The sequence below is a fragment of the Macrobrachium nipponense genome, chromosome 10 (genome assembly GCF_015104395.2).
Source record: "Macrobrachium nipponense isolate FS-2020 chromosome 10, ASM1510439v2, whole genome shotgun sequence".
NCBI classification, from domain to species: domain Eukaryota; kingdom Metazoa; phylum Arthropoda; class Malacostraca; order Decapoda; family Palaemonidae; genus Macrobrachium; species Macrobrachium nipponense.
In genome coordinates, this window is record NC_087204.1 from 19,234,462 (window position 1) to 19,260,961 (window position 26,500).

Sequence of the window (26,500 nt, forward strand, 5' to 3'; positions counted from 1 at the left end):
GAAATGGGTGAAATGGTCCAGCTTTTCCTCTTCTAGATTGTAATTTAATCATGACTGAATGAAATACTTCGACGCCCCCCCCCCCCCCCCCAATAAAACCTTCAATCCACAAACAAGAAAAAAAACGCTACAACATTCCACCTCACATTTCTCAGGTGAGAGAGAGAGAGAGAGAGAGAGAGAGAGAGAGAGAGAGATGAGAGAGAGAGAGAGGAGAGGAGGGAAAGGACTGCACATGAATTCTCGAAATTTGCCCTCTTTACTTTCCACGTCATTGAGACCGGCCTGTAAATTAAGGTCAGGCTCGAGAGGAACCGGAAAGCGCTCGAATTTCTCAGGGACGCGAAGTTGCCCCAAAAGAGAAAAGAACGGGGGAATTATACACGGAAGTGGAGGAAGGAGAGGAGGAATCCAGGGTTACAAAGAGGGGTGTTTTCGCTGTAAGGCTCTGTAAAAGTCGTTGCGATTGGCAATAAGGTAAATTTTCAAAGCAATACCCCCTAAACCCCACCCCCCCCCCCCCCCCCCCCAAAACCCCCCCCCCCCCCCCCCCCCCCCCCCAACCCCCTAGGACGTAATAAGGGAACATGATGAGGTCCTCCTTCCGAGGAGGAATATCTAATGGCTTCCTTATAAACATTCCGTCCCGCAATTTCGTTGTTTTTATAGACCCTCACCTAACCCCGCCCCCTCTTCGCTTATGAGAATATCACTTCTTCCTGGCGTTTAACTATTATTTATTTATTCATTCATTTATTTATTGCATTTCTTCCCCAACTGAAATGGTGATACAAGGAACTGCTTGACATGATGTACTCTTTCATAATATACTATTCCACTGGTAAATATCTCTCTCTCTCTCTCTCTCTCTCTCTCTCTCTCTCTCTCTCTCTCTCTCTCTCTCACACACACACTACATACACATACAGAAACACATAATACGTATACTACACGAAAAACGAAAAGTGGAAAATTAATTATTTATACCAGAGAGATTGAGAGGAGAGAGAGAGAGAGAGAGAGATGAGGAGAGAGAGAGAGAGAGGTGGGGGGTGTTTATGAAGATCGCTCTCTCTCGGGTTTCCTTCATTGGAGGATTGGGTAATAAATTTAGTGGCAAGAGAGAGAGAGAGAGAGAGAGAGAGAGAGAGAGAGAGAGGTGAGAGAGATGAGAGGAAGAGAGAGGACGAGAGAGAGAGAGATTTTAAGATTCGATATGCACATCCTAAAATAGAAGGTAAAGAATTACAAGCGAGATAACAAAGTGCCGATGGGCGATGTAAAGATCCGTAAAAGTCAACCCAATTGGCTGTAAGATAAATTCCAGCGGGCCTTACCAAATATGCAGGAGTGAGAAAACACCGTGGAAAAAAATTTACCTGAACGTTTTTTAAAATTTGTTCCATGTTCCATATTCACAGAATTAATCATGCCAATTATACATACACCGTGAGTATGTGTGCGTATGAATTTTCTGCCACATAGACCGTGAAACTTCTTATTAATAAACATTATTCAAAAAATATTCTTTTGATATCCAATTCACTATGCAAGTACTTCGTCGCCAGTAGTATTTAAAACAAAGATAGACATTTGCTTTTGACCACTGAGCTATCAAGAGATTAACGGATATTAACGGATACATTTCTGTTTACTATTTGTCATTTGACTATAAGTATATATATATATATATATAATATATATATATATATATATATATATATATATATATATATATATATCTATATCTATCTATATATATATATATATATATATATATATATATATATATATATATATATATATATATATACAGAGAGAGAGAGAGAGAGAGAGAGAGAGAGAGAGAGAGAGAGAGAGAGAGAGAGAGAGAGAGAGAGACGAGTACCTATAATTTGAATAAAAAAAAAAATACTTCATACCCGAATAATATTGTAAGTAAAACGAAATTTATGCACACACATATGTACATGCATACACACATGTATATATATAATATATATATATATATATCATATATATATATATATATATATATATATATATATATATATATATATATATATATATATATTGCGCACAAATAATATTTGTATTTGAATTTTGCAACATAGCCCAAGTCATCCTTTGCATGACTTTGTTGCTTCACAAGCAAGTACCACTAAAAGTTCACACTGAGATTAGCATAAACGCATTGCACTACATTCGTAATTTAAATACCATAAATTCCTTACGTCGGAAACAGTAAAAGAAAAATATATATCTGTAAGAATTAGAAGCACTTGAATTTGAGAGAGAATGATAACTGCCCCCACAATTTCTTCTAATGCTGGGGTCACACATTCACGTATCACGACGGCGTATGCCCACGTATGTGGATCGTGGGCATCATCGCGGTGAAATGACCTTGAACAGCTGGTAAACAGGACACGGCGGCTAACGGACCGTAAAGCCAGCACCGTAAATTGCGCCGCAAATGTACGCGCGAAAGAAAGCAAGGCGGTCGGACGTCTACCTGAAACTAACGCCGATATTGTAATGTTCTATGTACGTCAACTTCACGTCAAAGACCACGCCCACCGTTGTGGTGCACAGGGTACAAAGGGCGGGCCTGTGAACAGAGCTTGCCTGTTCCGTAAACAATTCATTGTAACAGCTCGTCTCTTCGTTGTTTTCCTACAAATTAATCTATTTTAGTTTTATGGTAACTTTTTGATAGTAGGCCTGTTATTGATATTGTCAAGTGTTTTCACCTTTTACCACACCATTACCATAATGTACATCGGCGGCTGTGGAATAATAATAATAATAATAATAATAATAATAATAATAATAATAATAATAATAACAATAATAATAATACTAATAATAATAATAATAATAAGTGAAGAAGAAGAAGAAGAAGAAGAAGAAGAAGAAGAAGAAGAAGAAGAAGAAGATTATATTTTTATTAGTATTGCTATAAAGACAACGGAGATAATTACAAACGTTTTAAAATTTTATAACGGGAAATGAGTATAACACATAATTCCATCATGAGTGAAGCTGAATAACCTAAGACACTATGACGTCGTTACAAATCTCTCTCTCTCTCTCTCTTCTCTCTCTCTCTCTCTCGTAGTAGCCATCTTGCTGGTGAGACGTACCCGCGTGAAGTCACAATAATCAACAGATATCACAAGTTTAACATACGACTAGAATTTGAGAAATATCTAGAAGTGTTCGTGAACTATCGGTGATAAGATTAGTGTGAAAATAGTAGGATAAAGCGTCTTCTAAGTTAGTTTATCAAGTGTAATACTATAAATCAGAACAAGATGGCAGTAAGTTCCCACTGCGGGAAAAGGTGGCGTAATTTGGCGTGTTTAGCAGATTCGCAATACGATGAGTAGCAGGAAGGGAACTGGCATTTCTCATCTATGAAATCAGCAACAGTCCTAACCAAAAGATACAAAAGCATTCATAGATATATTAGAAGGATATAATCCTTCAAACTGGAACAATCTAATGAAAACATCTTGAAAATAATTGAAGAAGTTCCAAATAAAATCCAAGTGGTCAAGAGACTCATAAAGAAAATATACATAAACCAACATATTCCGACAAAGAAAATGAATAAGGTGAATCTTGTGAATATACTAATTGATGCATTAGGAAAAAGAATGCCAAAAGCATGCAAACTGTGTAAGGTTTGGTATAGCATAGTCAAGCCACAAAACCTAATCAGAAAATGGCTGCATGCAACATTCCGACCCATCCACAAGTGTGCTGAGGTATACAAGATTGAGAAAAGATACAAGAATTTTTTGTTCAACATGTCTTATCATGGATAGACAATGTTATTAAATCAAGATTGAATGTACAAATAGTTGAGGATGAAGAAGAAGAGGAAGAGGAAGAAGAAGAAGAAAAAGAAGAAGAGGAAAACGGAAGAGAAGTAAACAAAAATGAAATGACAGAAAAAAATAAGGAAAACAAACGAACAAGATAAAAGTATGGATGCAGAGATACTCATTGATACTACATATGAGGCAATAAAGCAGCATACCTACGAAGAAATAAATTACGATATGACAACAGAAAAGCAAATCCCGAAGAGGCTCTACCCAGATCTATACAATGACGGGAAAGAGGAAAAAAATAGACAAGAAAGACAAAATTCTGCAACCTTTTGAAAAGAGGGAATTGCAGATTTGGAGAAAGATGTTACTACAAACATCCTAAGACTATGTCAAAACTATGAAATATATGGTAAATGTGCATACTTAGATGGATATGGGATGATGATTGCAGAGATCTGCATCCAAAAAATTATGTAAAAACCTAAAAGAAAAAAAGAAGGAAAAGGATGTAAGTTCGACAAAAAATGCAAATATATGCACCCTGTAGCCATGAATCATAATCAAATAAATAACCAACCAAGTAATAAAATCCAAAATAAGAAAGAAACAAATAAAGAGAGAAATCAAGAATATCAGGTAAAAGAGAAAAGCAAACCACCAATGAGATATGCAGAGGTGTCAGCAAAAATTTCAAAGCATCAGCTCCGAAATTCTACTCAAGAGATAATAACTGTATTTATTATGCAAGAGGATATTGCAGAAACGGAGAAAATTGCAGATTCAGACACAAAATGAATAATTATGATGAAGGAAGATCAAATATTATGGAAAAGAAAAGTTGGATTTTTTAATGTCAGAATTTCTGGAAATGAAAAAAAGAACAACATACCAGAACAGGAAAGAGACATGGGAAAATCCTTATTACTATCAGTATTAAATGAAGGAGAAAAAACACGCAAACCAATCATAGTGATGATGCGCAGGGTTTAGTTACGAGTAAACTCAAAAAGAAAATAGAGTACTTAGAAGAACTAACCAAAATGAAAAGAAAATAGATATAATGAATATAAGTGAAACCTGGTATTCCCAAGAGACTGGGAATGATGATCAAATAAAAGGGTTCCAAACTTATAGATCAGATAGAAAAAATAGGAATCAAGGGGCAACCGAACATATATGGGAAAGACAAAAAACAAGGAAAAATATATGAGAAATAGTAACTCAGAATGTGAACTAATAGCGGTAGAATTTGAATCTGAAAAATTGACGAACATAGTAATATATAGACCTCCTAATACTAAAGAGTTGACTTAATAATTGAAAAATTGGATGATATATGTAGAAATCACAAGGACTGGACTATTCTCCTATCTGGTGACTTCAACTTTCCTTTCGTAGAATGGAAAGAACGAATAGGGAGATTGTGGTTGTACTTATACATATAAAAAAGAGAGTAATAGTAGTGCAGAAGATAAGAGGCAATTTGAAAAGCTATTAGATATGCTACTAGAATACAACATTCAACAAATAAATCACCTGCCAACAAGAAAGGAAAATACTTTAGACCTAGTATTTGTGAATGAGATGAATTATGTTAAAGAAATAATAGTTTATAATGCGAGTATTTCAGACCATAATGTCATAGAATTAACAGTTCATTCCAAGCAAGTGAAAATAGAGATAAGCAAGAAATAAAAAATGGAAAAAGTGGGAAGGATATGGAAAATACAACTTACAGTAAAAATATAAAATGGTCAGAAATTAATGAAGAATTTAAACAAAGATTGGGATAACATTTTCGTAAGTGATGACATAAGGGTAAATATGGAGATATATATAAAAATATTGGAGATAATAGTGGAAAAAATATATACCGAAGAAGAAAAGTAAACATCAGTCATGCATACCAAGAGACAGAAGGATCTTGTTCCAGAAAATCAGAAAGTGGAAAAAAGGTCTTGCAAAAGAAAAAAAATGCATGGAAAGTTATAGAACTAAAAAGTAAGATATAAAATGCAGAACAAAAGATATACAATCAAAAGAAAATGAAAAACGGGACTTGGAAGAAAAAAACCCTATTAAATATCAGAAAACCCCAAAACTATATACGATATGCGAAGAAGATGAATAAAAGAAGAATAGAAATAGGCCCTCTGAGAATTGAAGGAGATTAACGAATGAAAAAAAGGAAAAATTTGCAACATACTGGCAGAACGATATAAGAGAGAATTCACCCCTAGAATAGATAATGAAGATAAGATATAGAAGTAAGGGATGAAAATAGTGAATATTTAGCTGACATAGATATTAATGAAGCTGATATTGTGCAGGCTATTAATGTTAAATTAAAAATGGAGCTGCTGCAGGGCTGATGGAAGTTTCCTGCTATTTTGTTAAAGAAAGTAGTTCATTCTATCGCAAAGCCACTTGCAATATTATTAAGACAAAGTGTAGATACAGGCAAGATATATGATGAGCACAAATTAGCATATATACCCCTACTTTCAAAAGTGGATCAAGACTAGAGGCAAGTAATTATAGGCCTGTGAGTCTAACATCACATATTATGAAAGTGTATGAAAAGGGTAATGAAGAAAAATATTATGAAACATTTATAAAAAAATAATTTGTTTAATAAAGGACAACATGGTTTCGTACCCGGAAAAAGTACACAAACCCAACTGTTAGTCCACCGTGAAAACATATTCAAAAATATGAAAAGCGGAAATGAAACAGATGTGGTTTATTTAGACTTTGCAAAAGCTTTTGATAAAGTAGACCATAATATATTAGCGAAGAAAATTAGAAAACACAATATCGTGGATAAAGTAGGAAGATGGTTAAAAGAATTTTTACACAACAAGAAACAGATAGTTATTGCAAACGACGAGAAATCGGATGAAGCCAAGGTAATATCTGGTGTGCCGCAAGGTACGGTGTTAGCTGCAATACTGTTTGTTATTATGATTGAAGACATAGACAATAATGTTAAGGATTCGGTAGTGAGTAGTTTCGCAGATGACACAAGAATAAGTAGAGAATTACTTGTGATGAAGATAGGAACGCTCTACAAAGAGACCTTAACAAAGATAATGATGGGCAGAGGTAAATAGGATGGTATTTAACTCTGATAAATTTGAATCAATAAATTATGGAGACAGAGAAAGAAAGCTATATGCATATAAGGGACCTAATAATGAGACCATCACAAATAAGGAAGCAGTTAAAGACCTTGGTGTGATGATGATAGGAAACATGTTATGCAATGATCAAATAGCAACTCTGTTGGCAAAATGTAAAGCAAAAATGGGAAGTGTTACGGCACTTCAAACAAGAAAAGCTGAACACATGATTATGCTTTATAAAAACAATGTTCGTAGTCCACTTGAATATTGCAATATGATATGGTACCCACACTATCAAAAGGATATTATTGCACAAATAGAGAGTGTACAAGGTCCTTTACAGCTAGAATAGAAGAAGTTAAGGACCTAGACTACTGGGAAGACTACAATTCTTAAAATTATATAGTCTAGAAAGGAGAAGAGAACGCTACATGATAAGTTCAGGCATGGAAACAGATAGAAGGAATAGCAGAAAAATATCATGGAACTAAAAATATCAGAAAGAGAAGCAGAGGTAGATTAATAGTGCCCAAAAACTATACCAGGAAAAATAAGGAAAGCACACAGGGACATAATCCACTACGCACCAGCATCGATAATGCAGCGTCTATTCAATGCGTTGCCAGCTCATCTGAGGAATATATCAGGAGTGAGCGTAGAGTGTTTAAGAATAAGCTCGACAAATATCTAAACTGCATCCCAGACCATCCAAGATTGGAAGATGCAAAATATACCGGAAGATGTACTAGCAACTCTCTGGTAGACATTAGAGGTGCCTCACACTGAGGGACCTGGGGCAACCCGAAACAAGATGTAAGGTCTGTAAGGTAAGGTCTCTCTCTCCAAGGAGAAAAAGATGACAGCATCCTTTGTAAAGATTCCATTATATATATATATATATATATATATATATATATATATATATATATATATATATATATATATATATATATAGAGAGAGAGAGAGAGGAGAGAGAGAGAGAGAGAGAGAGAGAGAGAGAGAGAGATTTGAGAGAGAGAGAGAGGAGAGTCATCATGCAGCATCCTGTGCTGTTTATCCGGTTTTACGGACTTGGTCGGCACAAAAGAAAATGCTGTAAAATACACAGAACAATAGGCTATCGAAGTAGGTTCTTCTATTCGAGGAAAGCAGGACATCAGCTCCACCTTACCCTGAGGAATTATTAATGCGAGCTATATATATCGTATATATATATATATATACGTATATATATATATATATATATATATATATATATATATATATATATATATATATATATATATATATATATATATATATAAATGTGTGTATGTCTGCCAATTGTAACCAAGTCCTCAAAACAATTGTTGTTTACATTCTCACTTCAATAGCCGCGTGTCAGTACCTGCTAGACATCGCCTTCTCCGTGAATTTCCCCTCGTGGAAATATAGCATCACTCTCTTTCTCTTTGCATTTCTCTGCTGCAAAATACTCAGGTGAGCGCAGCAGTAAATTTAGCAATTGCGATCTTGATTGAGATTCCGTAAACTGGGTTCAAATAAATAAAGTATTTACTGTTATATATATGTGTCCTTTATTCTTTCCATTTTATTTGATTTTATTATGAAACTTACTTGGAAATTCGTAGCCTATTTTGGTTTGCTTCATGGAAAGCTTGTTTATTATGAATAATAATTATAATAAAAATGATAGTAAATCACGTTCTGCGTTCACCGGAGTACATAATAGTCTTCATTCATTTATTTTGAAGATCGTTATGTATATTGTAAACGTTTTGGTTTTTGATTTAGATATTAATTAAATAACATTTTATGCATGCACCTTCTCTAATAATAATAATAATAATAATAATAATAATAATAATAATATAATAATAATAATCAATAATCAATAATAATAATATTTAGGTAGAAGACCCGCCCTCTTTCAAACATATTTTCTATGGAAGGAGATTACTGCCTTCCAGCTGCATTGATTTTTATAGAAATTCTTTTCTGTTCTTCTCATGAAGGCTTTGCTTTTTCGATGTTACATAGATTGGCGAGTATTGTGCCTATAGGAAAAGACAATTATAGATTCATTTGTAAATTATTATTTTAAAGTAAGATCGAATCTGGGGTAAATTATATACTATTAATTAAAATATACTACTAATTATAATCGTATTAATCTACGGATAATGCACGTCATATTTGACATACTTTTAAAATAATATTTATAAATCAATCTTTCTTTACTTTTCCATAGGCACGTTACTCACCAGTCTATGTAAACATCGAAAAAAGCTAATAAGAAGAATAGAAAAGAATTTCTTTAAAAATCAATGCAGCTGAAGCAGCGATCTCGGAGATTTAACAAAACTTTTCAAAATAAATATTGCTGCCAGATACAATTATGCTCAAATGAGGTCCTTTTATAAATGTTAGTTCACACAACAATCAGTAAGTCGTCAAGTTTACACACACACACACACTACTACTATATATATATATATATTATATATATATATATATATATATATATATATATATTATATATATATACATATCAGAGAGAGAGAGAGAGAGAGAGAGAGAGAGAGAGAGAGAGAGAGAGAGAGAGAGAGAGAGAGAGAGAGAGAGAGAGAAATTTATGAACACGATCAACACCAAATATAAAAAACGACGATAATAGAGCGACCCTGACATAGGAATTTACGCAAATAGGCTGCTGGAAGAGTATTCTGAGATGGAATGGTTATTTTTGGGGGGCCAAAAACCAAAAGATGCTTAACTCAGCCCCGCCCATAAAGCTAATGCCGCCTCTGAACTCGCTGGCCCGTTAAACAATCGGACAGATTAATTTTGTCTGTCGAGGCTTACGTTGCATCAAAATAAGTCTAAGATGGATTCCAAAGAGATTTTATTCGTAGAAAATGAAAGCTTTATTGTCTGCAGGTGATTCTGAAATAAGTTAAAGATTTGGAGTTCCTTTATTTGTAGTTGAAAATGTAAGATTTTCAGCTTTCAGTAAAAGGAAACGACTTTGATGGATTTTGTCTGTCAGTCCTCAGATCTTAAAACCAACTGAGGCCAGAGGGTTGCAAATTAGTATGCTGTTCATCCAAACTCCAATCATCAAACCGTACCAAATTGCAGCCCTCTAGCCTCAATAGTGTTTCTTTTTATTCAAGGTTAAAGTTAGCCATGATCATGCGTCTGGCACCGCTTTAGTTTTGAAAATTAATTTTGCAAATTCAAGAGTAAGATCTATTTCACTAAATTTCCTCAAGCTATTCTATCACGATTCTCTCTCTCTCTCTCTCTCTCTCGCTCTCTCTCTCTCTCTCTCTCTCTCTCCTGCCTGTCTACACGCCTGTCTTTCAACCAGCCTCCGAGAGGCACTCCGCTATCTAAATAGATCACGGTTAAGTCGAAATCAATGAGCATTAGACACTTGCCAGCCAAACCACACAACAGAGAGATATTTCAGCAAATGTATAGGTTTTCAATATCCCTCGGCCGTGCCGCTGAAGCCCTCCACGTAAATGGCTTGCAAGACAAAGGTGCATAACACCGTTAGCGCTGACCACAGGGGGGCTAAAGCTCCATTGTCTCGGATCGCATGAGTGGATAATTCCTCGAAATTACCGCCGTTCGTTTTTGATTCTTCGTCGACGCAGCGAAATGGTGGCAGAAATCAAAGTCCATTTACGCATTTTGGTTTGTTTTTTATTTATTTTTTTTGTTTGCTCATCACGTAATGTTTCTTAATCGTCAGTGTATTTATACATACATACATACAACACTAACCGCCCGAATTCTAAAGCGGCCTCTTGCAGAACACTTTTCGGAACCATTCGCTTCATATGTTTATGCAACCTCACATGAGAATCCAGTCTGTGTGACCTACATAAACTGCGGTACTTATGTTGCATCACACACACAAACGCACACATTATATATATATATATATATATATATATATATATATATATATATATATATATATATATATATATATATATATATATATATATATATATATCATTCTTTAGAAGATGTCATACTCAATTTTCACGCCCTCCATTATTCGTAATGATCTTCTCCCATGGTGCGTCACAGAAAATTAATCCTGAATCTCTTAAAGCGAAAGCTTTTTACCACGTATAAGAATGTCAAGACAAAAAATGACCAATTTTGGACATTCTGAGAAAATTATATTTTAGCATCGGCTGTGCCTGTCATTAATGCTGTTTAGAATGCTTGAGCTAATGCACTCTGACCGCAATAGAGCACTTCCCTCTACTTCACTGTCGCGAAAGCACTGCCAAGCGCCCAAGTATGTTAACGGGTGAGTGCACTAAAGTGCTTTGTATGCTTGACATACTTACTGGAAGTATCATTGCGAAAATGTCTTTTAGCGAGCATAGATTAGCCGTGTTTTTTTTTTCATTTCTATTCAAATTCGTGCTGTCTTTCTTGCTTTCTTTTATTCGAATTCGAATTATGTTTTAATATGTTTTTTTCTTCTTTGGCAAATTTTTTTTTTAATAATCACCATCCAGCTTACTCGGAGCGCATGCTAAAATCTACGGTCACATAGAGCGTTGTTTCACCGACGAAAATCAAAATAAATTCGCTGTATTTTATTAGAAATATATTTCTGCTATGTTTAATATACACATTATTTATTTTTTTACATTTTCATTCTAATGAATAAATCATAAGTATCTTACCCTAAAATTCTTAAAGCGAAACACCTTTTTCAGACTGCGGTAATTTCTGGTATGGGACACTAAACTGAAGTCAGAGACTCTACTGGCCAAGGAAAGAAACGATACCTATCAAACCTGTTGGAAATTCTCCTCTTAAAGGCCAATACATCCCATCGACTCGCACGTTTTACTAATTGGGGAGTTCCCCTTTAATAATAGGGGAGGAAGTGTTATATATCTACGCACAAATTGGCACTGTTGTTAAATCTATAAATCTAATTCTCTCTACAATAAATCCTGAACAAATGTCTGGGGCGTAAATATGCATATTACAAATAAATGAAGGTCACTTATTTCTAAAACAAAATTAGAAATACATTCTTCATGATGGCTGAGTTTTAGGTCCTTTGATTAAGAATCCGCTTCATTGTCTTATTGAGGGAGCACCTTTCGCTTCATCCTTCCCTCAATAAATAGAACATTATTGCATTTTATAATTATGTGTAAGAGAAGGATCCATACAGAAAACAACTACTTCCTGAATAAAACCACCAGTTCTGAATGGGACATTTTGAAAATGTGATAAAGTGTTAATTAATGCTGATATATAATAATGATTAAGTGTTTATTATTGCTGATATATAATAAAGGTTCATAAATACCCCTAATCCTGGCCTTTACACCTTCATTATTACCAGAATACATAGAGACAGAAACAGTTTTGAACAGATATGTGTATATGAGACTGTCGATGAACAGAACATGTTAACTAATTGAGGGTCAATAGGAGCCTACTTAATTCTATAATTACGGTCATTACCTCGCCATTGCCATCAAAAGACAGCGAATGTACAAAGGACTTTTGTTGCAGATTACGCAATATTACCTAATGCTGGACTTCATAAAATCACAGCAGGGATATTATAAACGAACTCTGTCTCAAGAATTTGGTACTGAATCGGATCACTTCAATTTAACGTCTCGGTTGGTGAGAAAGAGTCTCTAGGTTTGCTATTTTCTTAGGACAGAACTGGATAGATCACACATGGCAGAAGCCATCTTTAACAAGAGAGCTAAAGTGGTGAGTATATATATATATATATATATATATATATATATATATATATATATATATATATATATATGTATATATATATATAATTAACAAAAAATAATCTTCGATAGGAGTAAACTTAAGTAGTGAAAATGTACATGGTAGAAATAATCTTCACTGTAACGGTGAGAGAGAGAGAGAGAGAGAGAGAGAGAGAGAGAGAGAGAGAGAGAGAGAGAGAGAGAGAGAATTTTCAATTCATACATTAAAATTAGCATTTTATTTTTAAGCGTAATTACACTACAGAATACCGAGCCCTGTTGAAAAGCAAAGACGTTACCTAATTTACTCAGTATCATTTGACGCGTTTTTAGTAAATTTCAGCGGATTCCTTCACGTATCATGTCAAACCCTATGATATTTTGATACCGAGTTTTGAGTAAACTATTATCCCATCTAACTTTATTAACATCCACTTGTCATTAGGTCAGTCATAAGTCTTCATATACTTCAAACAGACGAAATGGGTGAAATGGTCCAGCTTTCCTCTTCTAGATTGTAATTTAATTATGACTGAATGAAATACTTCGCCAAAAAAAAAAAAAAACCTTCAATCACCATTGAATGAAATACTCCACAAACAAGAAAAAAAACGCTACAACATTCCCCTCACATTTCTCAGGTGAGAGAGAGAGAGAGAGAGAGAGAGAGAGAGAGAGAGAGAGAGGAGAGAGAGAGAGAGAGAGAAAGGAGGAGGAGGGAAAGGACTGCACATGAATTCTCGAAATTTGCCCTCTTTACTTTCCACGTCATTGAAACCGGCCTGTAAATTAAGGTCAGGCTCGAGAGGAACCGGAAAGCGCTCGAATTTCTCAGGGACGCGAAGTTGCCCCAAAAGAGAAAAGAATGAATTAATACACGGAAGTGGAGGAAGGAGAGGAGGAATCCAGGGGTTACAAAGAGGGTGTTTTCGCTGTAAAGCTCTGTAAAAAGTCGTTGCGATTGGCAATAAGGTAAATTTTCAAAGCTAACCCCCCAACCCCCCCAACCCCCAAGGACGTAATAAGGGAACATGATGAGGGTCCTCTTCCGAGGAGGAATATCTAATGGCCTTCCCTTATAAACATTCCGTCCCGCAATTTCGTTGTTTTTATAGACCCTCGCTAACCCCGCCCCCTCTTCGCTTATGGGAATATCACTTCTCCCTGGCGTTTAACTATTATTTATTTATTCATTCATTTATTTATTGCATTTCTTCCCCAACTGAAATGGTAATACAAGGAACTGCTTGACATGATGTACTCTTTCATAATATACTACTCCTCTGGTAATATCTCTCTCTCTCTCTCTCTCTCTCTCTCTCTCTCTCTCTCTCTCTCTCTCTCACACACATACACACACATACAAACATACAGAAACACATATACATACAAACATTTAGGAACAGTGCACGGTATCTTTGTCAGAAAATAATGATAGATTAATAGAATATTGCTGATAGATACAAGGGATTTGCATAGTGCTACGTATACTACACAAAAGACGAAAAGTGAAAATTAGTTATTTATACGAGAGAGAGAGAGAGAGAGAGGAGAGAGAGAGAGAGAGAGAGAGAGAGAGAGAGATTTTAGATTCGATATGCACATCCTAAAAATAGAAGGTAAAGAAATTACAAGCGAGATAACAAAGTGTCGGTGGGCGCTGTAAAGATCCGTAAAAGTCAACCCAATTGGCTGTAAGATAAATTCCAGCGGGCCCTACCAAATATGCAGGAGTGAGAAAACACCGTGGAAAAAAATTTACCTGAACGTTTTTTAAAATTTATTCCACGTTCCATATTCACAGAATTAATCATGCCAATTATACATACACCGTGAGTATGTGTGCGTATGAATTTTCTGCCACATAGACCGTGAAACTTCTTATTAATAAACATTATTCAACGAATATTCTTTTGATATCCAATTCACTATGCAAGTACTTCGTCGCCAGAAGTATTTAAAACAAAGATAGACATTTGCTTTTGACCACTGAACTATCAAGAGATTAACGGATATTAACGGATACATTTCTGTTTTCCTATTTGTCATTTGACTATAAGTATATATATATATATATATAATATATATATATATATATATATATATATCTATATCTATATATCTATATATATATATATATATATATATATATATATATATATATATATATATATATATATACAGAGAGAGAGAGAGAGAAGAGAGAGAGAGAGAGAGACGAGTACCTATAATTTGAATAAAAAAAATACTGCATACCTGAATAATATTATAAGTAAAAATAATTTTTGCGACACATAAATGTACATGCATACACACATGTATATATATATATATATATCTATATATATATATATATATATATATATATATATATATATATATATATATATATATGGGCGTACAAATATTGACTGTATCTGAATTTTGCAAACATATCCTAAGTCCTTCTATGCATGTCTCATTGCTACACAAGTTAATGACAACTATAAGTTCATACTGAGATTAGCATAAACGCATTGCACTATATTCGTAATTTAAATACCATATATTCCTTACCTCGGAAACAGTGAAAGAAAAATATCTGTATGAATTGGAAGCACTTGAATTTCAGAGAGAATAATAACTGCCCCCACAATTTCTTCTAAGACTCAAGGAACGCTTCTGCGAGGAGAGGCGAATTTTTCTTCTCCCAGCTACACGACCTCCATTACTCTTTGGGGTTTTCACCTAAACGCTCTGTTGAAGAGGTATTGAAGATCAACAAACGCATCGTTACGTACAAGGCCCTTTTATTTCCAGCAAGATTTGAGATTCTGACGCCTCATACTTTTCGTTGTTTTTCTTATATATTTAGAAATAAAATTCTAATCGTAATAAAAAAATACCAAAACTAATCACAATCAAATCATAATCACAAAAATGACGAACAAGTAATCATAATCTGATCACAATCAAAGAAATATTCCAGACCATAATCATAATTAAATGATAATAATTTTTTATGATCATACCCACGTCTAACTATGATAATTTTAAAATGATAAGAACCTGTCTCCTACTATTAAGAAACTCGATGCCTGGTATAATACCTTAGTCCAGTCTTAATCTTTTATCTATTTCCTTTGCTGGAAATTACTTGCTACAGGAAAATAGAGCAAGGGACTCTGATACCCTATCACAGCATTGGAGTCTGACCTTCTATGAGATAATCTCCCCTTTCTCGTATATTAACCTTATACAGACGTACTTAAAAGCGGCAGCGAATCAAGTAACGATTGAACTCTTTCTCTCTTTCGTAAAATAGCTCTGAAATGTAATATTCACATTTGATATTTACGCCCAAACTGCCTATCTCAAAATATAATCATATTTAGCAATGCAGGACCATGTATCATTATGACTTAGAAAGTGACATAAGTAATTACTCTAACACGTGAATAAACTCAATACGCAAAGTTATCTATATATCTGCCTCCTGATTTACTATATTATCCAAGAAATAATGAGTCTGATTCGTTGATCTGGTTTTTCTATGCAATTTAAAGTTTTTGTTGATGGACGAACTTTTGTCATTCAAGTTCACAACACTTGAATTCTACTTAATGAAGCATTATTGCTGATTGAGTTTCATTCTTCTCTTAATTATTAATTTTGTTTTGTAATGGTCGAACGCTTCAAGTGGCATTCATTGTATGTCATTAATTAAAGGAATAAGACTTTTGCTATTAAGCTGAGGACTATGACCTTTCGTACAAAAAAGTTTTTATATAACCCACTGCGGACAAAGAAGGGTCGAACTAATTATTCAGTTCTGTCATTTTATCGAATGCATGAATATCTTTGTATAAAAATTTACTGAAAAGTACGGGGACAAGTTCTGCCATAAATGATTTAATTATGAGAAGAGAGAGAGAGAGAGAGAGAGAGAGAGAGAGAGAGAGAGAGAGAGAGAGAGAGAGAGACTGGAGATATGTGCTGATAGGATTTCATATTCTTTTAAGTGAAAAATGTGGATGACATTTTTTAGAGTAAGGTTGGCGGTATATTAATTATGTGAACATCACAGTATGGTGTAATAACTGCAACAATTCTATTATTTTATGTACAATAACGACTGGATTTGTACCTAAAATAAGATGTTTTTTTTTTCATCAAATTGAATGGCGAATAACACAGTAACTCAGTTAGAAATGACAACTCCTCGTATTTACCTTCTGCAAAGGGAAAAACGAATTTGAGTAATAACTCATTAATTAACCATTGATAAATTTTCTTTTAAGGTTTTTTATGATAATTAAATGAAGGAATAGATCGTAACGTTGCCAGCAAATAGCAGAAGTTTGCTTTTACACGCTCTTATTGAAATAAGAGGAGGTTTTGAAAAGCGCCAGCTTAGTTTAAAATAAATAAAAAAACTTACAAAGCTTTGTACCACTTAACACAAATGTGAAACGTCAAGCTTATAGTTCTTGCCAGCATCAACAAATAAACACTCGACCTTTTATGGAGTTGCTTACAACAAAGTCCTTCCGATTCTTAAGCTTCATAAAGAGGGTTTTTATACGCTTTGGAAGGGATCAAAAGTAAGCACCCACCCCTCACACCCCCCCAGCCCCGCGCTCAGCTCTCGGAACTCTGTAAAGTACGCGATTTTTACAAAACTGTGAGAAAAAGGAGAGGGAGGGAGGGAAGGAAAGTCGAACGTAAATAACGACGTCCAAAAAAAATAAATAAATAAATAAAAGCACTTTGAGAATAAAATCGAAGTTAATATCAAAAGGACAAGAGCAAAAAATCGTTTATGAATAATTCTACTCGTTGTCATCAAAGGGGATTGTAGCTCAGGAAAATCATCTCCCGAATAAATTCATATTTCCTTTTTCATTGAAGATCATCCTACTCTCTCTCTCTCTATTTTCTTCACTTCATTGTTCAGGTTACTAATGGACACATAATGGGTTCTTCGATTTACGCCAGTATTTTCACACGCGACAGCTGTTTCGTCAAACCTATACGTATTGACGTTATCAAGCGTACCGTTACAAATATGAACCTGGATGCGTTTTGTGACGTCATGACGACGGAAAGGTAGCGCAGTTGCCAGAGACCTAGTTTTAAGTATTACAAAAGACAATAGTGAAACATATATACATGTGCGTGTGTGTTTGTTTGTTTGTATAAGGGTATGGCAACTTCACCATTTCATCTTCGAATTTTACTTTAGTTTCCATTGTGGAGTATATATATATATATATATATATATATATATATATATATATTATATATATATATATACACACACACACACACACACACACACACACACACACACACACATATATATATATATATATATATATATATATATATATATATATAATATGCATGTACATATAATTATTTCATGTTCTTTTACACACCGCTGTCGATGGGGAAAAGCCGTATTAACATATTTAATGCATAATATAAAGAATTCTGTATTTGTGACACAAAGCATTACGATAATATATTGCCAAATCGACGAAACTAGAGGAGACGTACAAATGCATCCTATAAAAATCATACTGGATGTATGACCGACATGCGATCCGGTGTCTTAGCAAGCTTTCATTTTTACGCTCAAAACCATGGTTTTAGTTGACTCTCACATGATTAAGAATGAAAAGTGGTTATTCTGTTTCCTGGGAGGGACGTTAATCTCACGACATTATTCATATTAGAAGATTAGATCTTTCTTTTACAGACAGAGGCGCTACACCATCACAGGTTACATTTAGAGAGCATCATTCGCGTCCCAAGCGCTCATAATAACCTTATCGAGAACTTTCCTCCCAATAAAAACAATGAAGCGAAGAGATATCCAGGCCAAAGAGGCCTCGAGAGAAATTAAAAGGGAATCGGCTCAAAAGTGTTCTAAGGAAACTAACCCATTACAGATAATTCTCTAAGTGAGGAATAGTAAAAAATCAAAGTATTTAAAAATATGCTGCAGCTTATTTTCTTCCACGGGTTGTTTGATAGCTGGGGTTTCTCTACTTCGCTTCCTTGTAATTATGTTAAATAATTTTATTATTGTAATTGTGTGCAGATATCTGGAGGGGGGCGGGTGGACAGGGTCTCTAAAGAAAGAAATAAATTTAATTGCTGCGAGGCGGAGGCCAAATAACCTGGGTTTCAATTTTATTGCATATAATACACTAATGATGGTTAATTTATTGATTTTATTTATTTTCTTATGTTCTTTACTGGGTGTTTTTACTAATCAGGACTTTTCTATTCGTTTTCTTTAAAGTAAAAGATTTGATTTAACGTTAGCGAAGTGTCGATAGCACCTAGATTTTCATAACAGCTGCACAATAAATATTTATCAAATGTAACTATTACCAAAGACTCTTTCTCCTGACAACGTGATTTTCCTAAGTAAAAGCAACACAGGGCTTGCCCGAGAAGGCTGTTATTGATGTTGTCAAGTGTCCTCATTTATTTTTACCACACCATTACCATAATAATATTTAAAAAAAAAAAATAAATAATAATAATAATAATAAGAAGAAGAAGATTATGTTATCATTATTGCTATAAGGACAACGGAAAACAATACAAAACGTTTAATTTTTATAAAGGGAAATGAGTATCACACATAATTCCATTATGTGTGAAGCTGAATAACCCCCAGACACTATGACGTCGTTGCAGATCTCTCTCTCTCTCTCTCTCTCTCTCTCTCTCTCTCTCTCGCTCTCTCTCTCTCTCTCTCTTCCCTCTCTCCAAGGAGAAAAAAACATGACAGCATTCTTTGTGAAGATTCCATTATTAAGTTAAGAGAGAGAGAGAGAGAGCCATCATGCAGCATCCTTGTGTTGTTTTATCCGGTTTTACCGACCTGGTCGGATCAAAACAAAATGCGCGAAACGATATGGCTATCGAAGTAAGTTCTTTCTGTTCGACGAAAGCTGGGTATCAGCTCCACCTCTTTCTGAGGAATTATTAATGCAAGCTGTGTATATATATATATATATAATATATATATATATATTATATATATATATATATATATATATATATATAAATGTGTGTGTCTGCAGATTGTAACCAAGTCCTCAAAACAATTTCTCAATTATGTTTATATTCTCAGTTCAACAGCCGCCTGTCAGTACCTGCTAGACATCTCCTTCCCTGCGAATTTCCTTCCATGAAATATAGCATCACTCTTTCTCTTTGCGTTTCTCCTCTGCAAAAGACTCAAGTGAGTGACGCAGTAAATTTAGCCATTGCGATCTCGTTTGAGATTCCGTAAACTGGGTCATATAAATAAAGTTTTTACTTTTACGTATATATGTGTGTTTTATTCTTTTCTTTTTATTTGATTTTGTTGTGAATCTTGCTTTGCAAATTCGTTAGCCTATTTTGGTTTTGCTTCATGGAAAGCTTGTTTATCTGAATAATAATCATAATAGAAATGATAGTAAATCACGTTCTGCGTTCACCGGAGTACATAATAGTCTTCATTCATTTATTTTGAAGATCGTTATGTATATTGTAAACGTTTTGGGTTTTATTTGGATATTAATTAAAATAACATTTTATGCATGCACCTTCTCTTATAATAATAATAATAATAATAATAATAATAATAATAATAATAATAATAATAATAATAATAATAATAATAATAATAATAATAATAATAATAATAATAATAATAATAATAATAATAATAATATTGTAAGGAGACCCTCTTTCAAACGATTCTTATTGAAAGATATTGCTGCATCAGCTGCTTTAACTTGGAAATAATCTGTTTGTCTAATAATTGCTTTCTCTCTGCTATTACAACTGGTCGAGTAATAATAATACTAATAATAATATTGGTGTCTTTCGGTAGAAGACCCTTTTTCAAGCATGTTCTATAGAAGAATATTACTGCATCAGCTGCATTGATTTTATAGAAATTCTTTCTGTTCTTCTCATGACGGCTTTTTTGTTTTCGATATTTCATAGATTGGCGAGTATCGTGCCTATGGGAAAAGACAGGATAGATTCATTTGTAAATATTATTTTACAGTAAGTCGAATCTGGCGTAAATTATATACTGTTAATTAATATATACTATTAAATTATAATCGTATTAATCTACGGATAATGCATACCGTATTTGACTTAAATAGTATTTGACTAAATAGTATTTATAAATCAATCTTTCTTTACTTTTCCTTAGGGCACGTTACTCACCAGTCTATGTAACATCGAAAAAAGCCGTAATAAGAAGAATAGAAAAGAATTTCTTTAAAATCAATGCAGCTGAAGCAGCAATCTCGGAGATTTAACAAAACTTTTCAAATAAATATTGCTGCCAGATACCATTTATGCTCAAATGAGGTCCTCCTTTTATTAAATGCATTAGTTCACAGAACAATTCTGTAAGTCGTCAAGTTTACACAAACACACACAGAAACTAAACTCTATATTATATATATATTATAATTATATATTATAATATTATATATATATTCATATATATATAATATATATATCTGTATATATATATATATATATATATATATATATATATATATATATATATATATATATATATATATTGAGAGAGAGAGAAAGTGAGAGATATAAAGAGAGAGAAAAATTTATGAACACGATCAACACCAAACATCAAAAGCGTCGATGATAGACCAACCTTGACATAGGAATTTACGCAAATAGGCTGCTGGAAGGGTATTCTGAAATGGAAGGGTTATTTTTGGGGGCCAAAAGATGCTTAACTCAGCCCCGCCCATAAAGCTGATGCCGCCTCTGAACTCGCTGGCCCGTTAAACAATCTGACAGATTAATTTTGTCAGTCGAAGGCTTACGTTGCATCAAAATAAAGTCTAAGATGGATTCAAAGAGATTTTATTCGTAGAAAATGAAAGCTTTGCTTGTTTGCAGGTGATTTCTGATAAGTTTAAGATTTGAGATTCTTTATGTAGTTGAAATTTGTTTAAGAGTTTTAGTTTTTTGTAGAAGAAACTACTTTGATGGATTTTGTCTGTCAGCCCTCAGATCTGAAACCTAGAGGGCTGCAAATTGGTATGTTGGTCATCCGCCCTCCAATAATCAAACGTACGAAATTGCAGCCCTCTAGCCTCAGTAGTGTTTCCTTTTTATTCAAGGTTAAAGTTAGCCATGATCATGCGTCTGGCACCGCTTTAGTTTTGAATTAATTTTGCAAATTCAAGGGTAAGACTTATTTCACTAAATTTTCTCTAGGTATCCAATTACGATTTTCTCTCTCTCTCTCTCTTTCTCTCTCTCATCTCTCTCTCTCTCTCTCTCTCTCTCTCTCTCCTCTCTTTCCGCCTGTCTACACGCCTGTCCTTTCAACCAGACTCCGAAGGCAGGGCAATCCGCTATCTAAAACAGATCACCGGCTAAGTCGAAATCAATGAGCATTAGACACTTGCCAGCCAAACCACACATAGAGAGATATTTCAGCAAATGTATAGGTTTCAATATCCCTCGGCCGTGCCGCTGAAAGCCCTCCACGTAAATGGCTTGCCAGACAAAGGTGCATAACACTGTTAGCGCTGACACAGGGGGGCTAAAGACTCCTTTGTCTCGGATCGCATGAGTGGATAATTCCTCGAAATTACCGCCGTTCGTTTTATCTTCGTCGACGCAGCGAAATGGTGGCAGCAATCAAAGTCCACTTTACGCATTTCGGTTTGTTTTTTAGTTTTTGGTCGTTTGTTCATCACGTAATGTTTCTTAATCGACGGTGTATTCATACATGGATACATCTTAAAGCGAAAGCTTTTTACCACATATAAGGATGTCAACACAAAAATGACCAATTGTGACATTCTGAGAAAATTATATTTTAGCATCGGCTGTGCCTGTCATTGACGCTGTTTAGAAAGCTTGAGCTAATGCACTCTGACCGCAATAGAGCACTTCAGTCTACTTCACATTCGCGAAAGCACTGCCAAGCACCCAAGTATGTTAACGGGTAAGTGCACTAAAGTGCTTTGTAGTGCTTGACATACTTACTGAAGTATCATTGCGAAAATGTCTTTTTGGCGAGCATTGATTGACCGTGGTTATTATTATTTTTTTGTTTTTTTTTTTTTTTGCATTCAAATTTAGTTGTCTTTCTTGCTTTTTTTATTCGAATTTGAATTTTGTTTTAATATATTTTTTTCTTCTTTGGCAGAATTTTTTAAATAATTAACATCGTATATTTTCAGTCTTTTAAGGTTTAACTCTGCACTTTAAAAAACAAGGCATGATCTGACCTCTAGCTTACTCGTAGCACGTGCTAAAATCTATGATCATATAGAGCGTTGTTTCAACCTACGAAGATCCAAAAATAAATACGCTTTATATATTAGAAAAATAATTATTCTGTAATGTTTAATACACATTATTTAGTTTTTTAAAAACATTTTCATTCTAATGAATAAATCATAAGTATCTTATCCTAAAATTCCTGTATCTTTAACTCAAAGCGAAACACCTTTTTCAGACCTTTTTAGGCTCTTCCATAGACCTTTCCTATCCCCCCAACAGCGTCAACAACAACAACAAAGTAGTTTGAAGGCTTACTCCCAGAGTAAGCGAAAAATACGGTAATTTTTGGTATGGGGCTCTAAAATTAAGTCAGAGACCTCTACTGGCCTAGAAAAGAAACGATACCTGTCAAACCTGTTGGAAATTCTCCTTTTAAAGGCAATACATCCCATCAACTTCTTACGTTTTTACTAATTGGGGAGTTCCCCTTTAATAATAGGGGAGGAAGTGTTATATCTAAGCACAAATTGGCACTATTGTTTAAATCTATAAATCTAATTCTCTCTACAATAAATCCTGAACAAATGTCGGGGGGTAAATATACATATTACAAATAAATGAAGGTCACTTATTTTTAAAATTCAATATATATTCTTCAATGATGGCTGAGTTTTTAGGTCCTTTGATTAGGAATGCGCTTCGTTGTCTTATTGACGGAGCACCTTTCGCTTCATCCTGCCCCCATAAATAGAACATTTATTGCATTCTAAATTATGTATAAGAGAAGGATTCATACAGAAAGTAACTATTTCCGGATAAAACCACCAGTTCTGAATGGGATATTTTGAGACTTTTGAAAATCTTATAAATTGTTAATTAATGCTGATATATAATAGTGATAATGTGTTAATTATTGCTGATATATAATAAACGTTCATAAATACCCCTAATTCTGGCATTTACACCTTCATTATTACCAGAATACATAGAGACAGAAACAGTTTTGAACAGATATGTTTATATGAGACTGTCGATGAACAGAACATAGAGCAATAGGAGCTACTTCATTTACAATTAAGGTCATTACCTCGCCATTGCCATCAAAGACAGCGAATGTACAAAGGACTTTTGTTGCAGATTACGCAATATTACCTAATGCTGGACTTCATAAAATCCCAGCAGGGATATTATAAACGGCCTCTGTCTCAAGAATTTGGTACTGAATCGGATCACTTCAATTTAACGTCTCGGTTGGTGAGAACGAGTCTCTAGGTTTGCTATTTTCTTAGGACAAAACTGGATAGATTACACATCGCAGGCGCAATCTTTAACAAGAGAGCTAAAGTAGTGAGAATATATATATATATATATATATATATATATATATATATATATATAATAATATATATACTATATATTATATATATTAATATATTATACCAAGAATAATCTTCGATAGGAGTAAACTTAAAATAGCGAAAATATACATGGTAGAAATAATCTTCACTGTAAAGAGAGAGAGAGAGAGAGATGAGAGAGAGAGAGAGAGAGAGAGAGAGAGAGAGAGAGAGATCTAGAATTTTCAATTCATACATTAAAATCAGTATTTTATTTTTAATCATAATTACACTACAGAATGCGAGCCTATGACAAGCATAGACGTTACCTCATTTACTCAGTATCATTTGACGCGTTTTTAGTCAATTTCAGCGATTTCTTCACGTATCATGTCAAACTCTACGATATTTTGAGTAAACTATTATCCTATCTAACCTTTTTAACATCCACTAGTCATTAGGTCAGTCATAAGTCTTCAATATAATTCAAACAGACGAAATGGGTGAAATAGTCCAGCTTTCCTCTTCTAGATTGTAATTTAATCATGACCTGAATGAAATACTTCACCTAAAAAAAAAAACCTTCAATCACCATTGAATGAAATACTCCACAAACAAGAAAAAACGCTACAACATTCCCCTCACATTTCTCAGGAGAGAGAGAGAGAGAGAGAGAGAGAGAGAGAGAAATGAGGAGGGGAAAGGACTGCGCATGAATTCTCGAAATTTGCCCTCTTTACTTTCCACGTCATTGAAACCGGCCTGTAAATTAAGGTCAGGCTCGAGAGGAACCGGAAAGCGCTCGAATTTCTCAGGGACGCGAAGTTGCCCAAAAAGAGAAAAGAACGGGGAATTATACACGGAAGTGGAGGAGGAATCAGGGTTACAAAGAGGGGTGTTTTCGCTGTAAAGCTCTGTAAAAGTCGTTGCGATTGGCAATAAGGTAAATTTTCAAAGCTATACCTCCTACCCCAACCCCCCAACCCCCTAAGGACGTAATAAGGGAACATGATGAGGGTCCTCTTCCGAGGAGGAATATCTAATGGCCTTCCTTATAAACATTCCGTCCCGCGATTTCGTTGTTTTTATAGACCCCGCTAACTCGCCCCCTCTTCGCTTATGGGAATATCACTTCTCCCTGGCGTTTAACTATTATTTATTTATTCATTCATTTGTTTCATTGCATTTCTTCCCCAACTGAAATGGTGATACAAGGAAGTGCTGGACATGATGTACTCTTTCATAATATACTACTCCTCTGGTAATCTCTCTCTCTCTCTCTCTCTCTCTCTCTCTCTCTCTCCTCTCACACACACACACACATAACAGAAACCCATATACATACAAACATTTAGGAACAGTGCACGGTATCTTTGTCAGAAAATAATGAGATTAATAGAATATTGCTGATAGATACAAGGGATTTGTTTTTAGTTACGTATAGTACTACACGCAAGACGAAAAGTGAAAATTAATTATTTATACCAGAGAGAGAGAGAGAGAGAGAGAGGAGAGAGGGAGAGAGAGAGAGAGAGAGTGAGAGAGAAGAGAGAGAGAGTGGGGGGAGTATATGAAGATGTTTTCTCTCGGGTTTCCATTGGAGATTGGGTAATAAATTTAGTGGCAGAGTAGGGCAAGCGAGAGAGAGAGAGAGAGAGAGAGAGAGCGAGAGAGAGAGAGTCGAGAGAGGGAGGGAGAGAGAGAGAGAGATGATTCGATAACCACATCCTAAAAATAAGAAGGTAAAGAAATACAAGCGAGATAAACAAAGTGTCGGTGGGCGCTGTAAAGATCCGTAAAAGTCAACCCAATTGGCTGTAAGATAAATTCCAGCGGGCCCTACCAAATATGCAGGAGTGAGAAAACACCGTGGAAAAAAATTTACCTGAACGTTTTTTATTTAAAGTTATTCCATGTTCCATATTCACAGAATTAATCATGCCAATTATACATACACCGTGAGTATGTGTGCGTATGAATTTTCTGCCACATAGACCGTGAAACTTCTTATTAATTTAAACATTATTCAACGAATATTCTTTTGATATCCAATTCACTAGCAAGTACTTCGCGCCAGAATAGTATAAACAAAGATAGACATTTGCTTTTGACCACT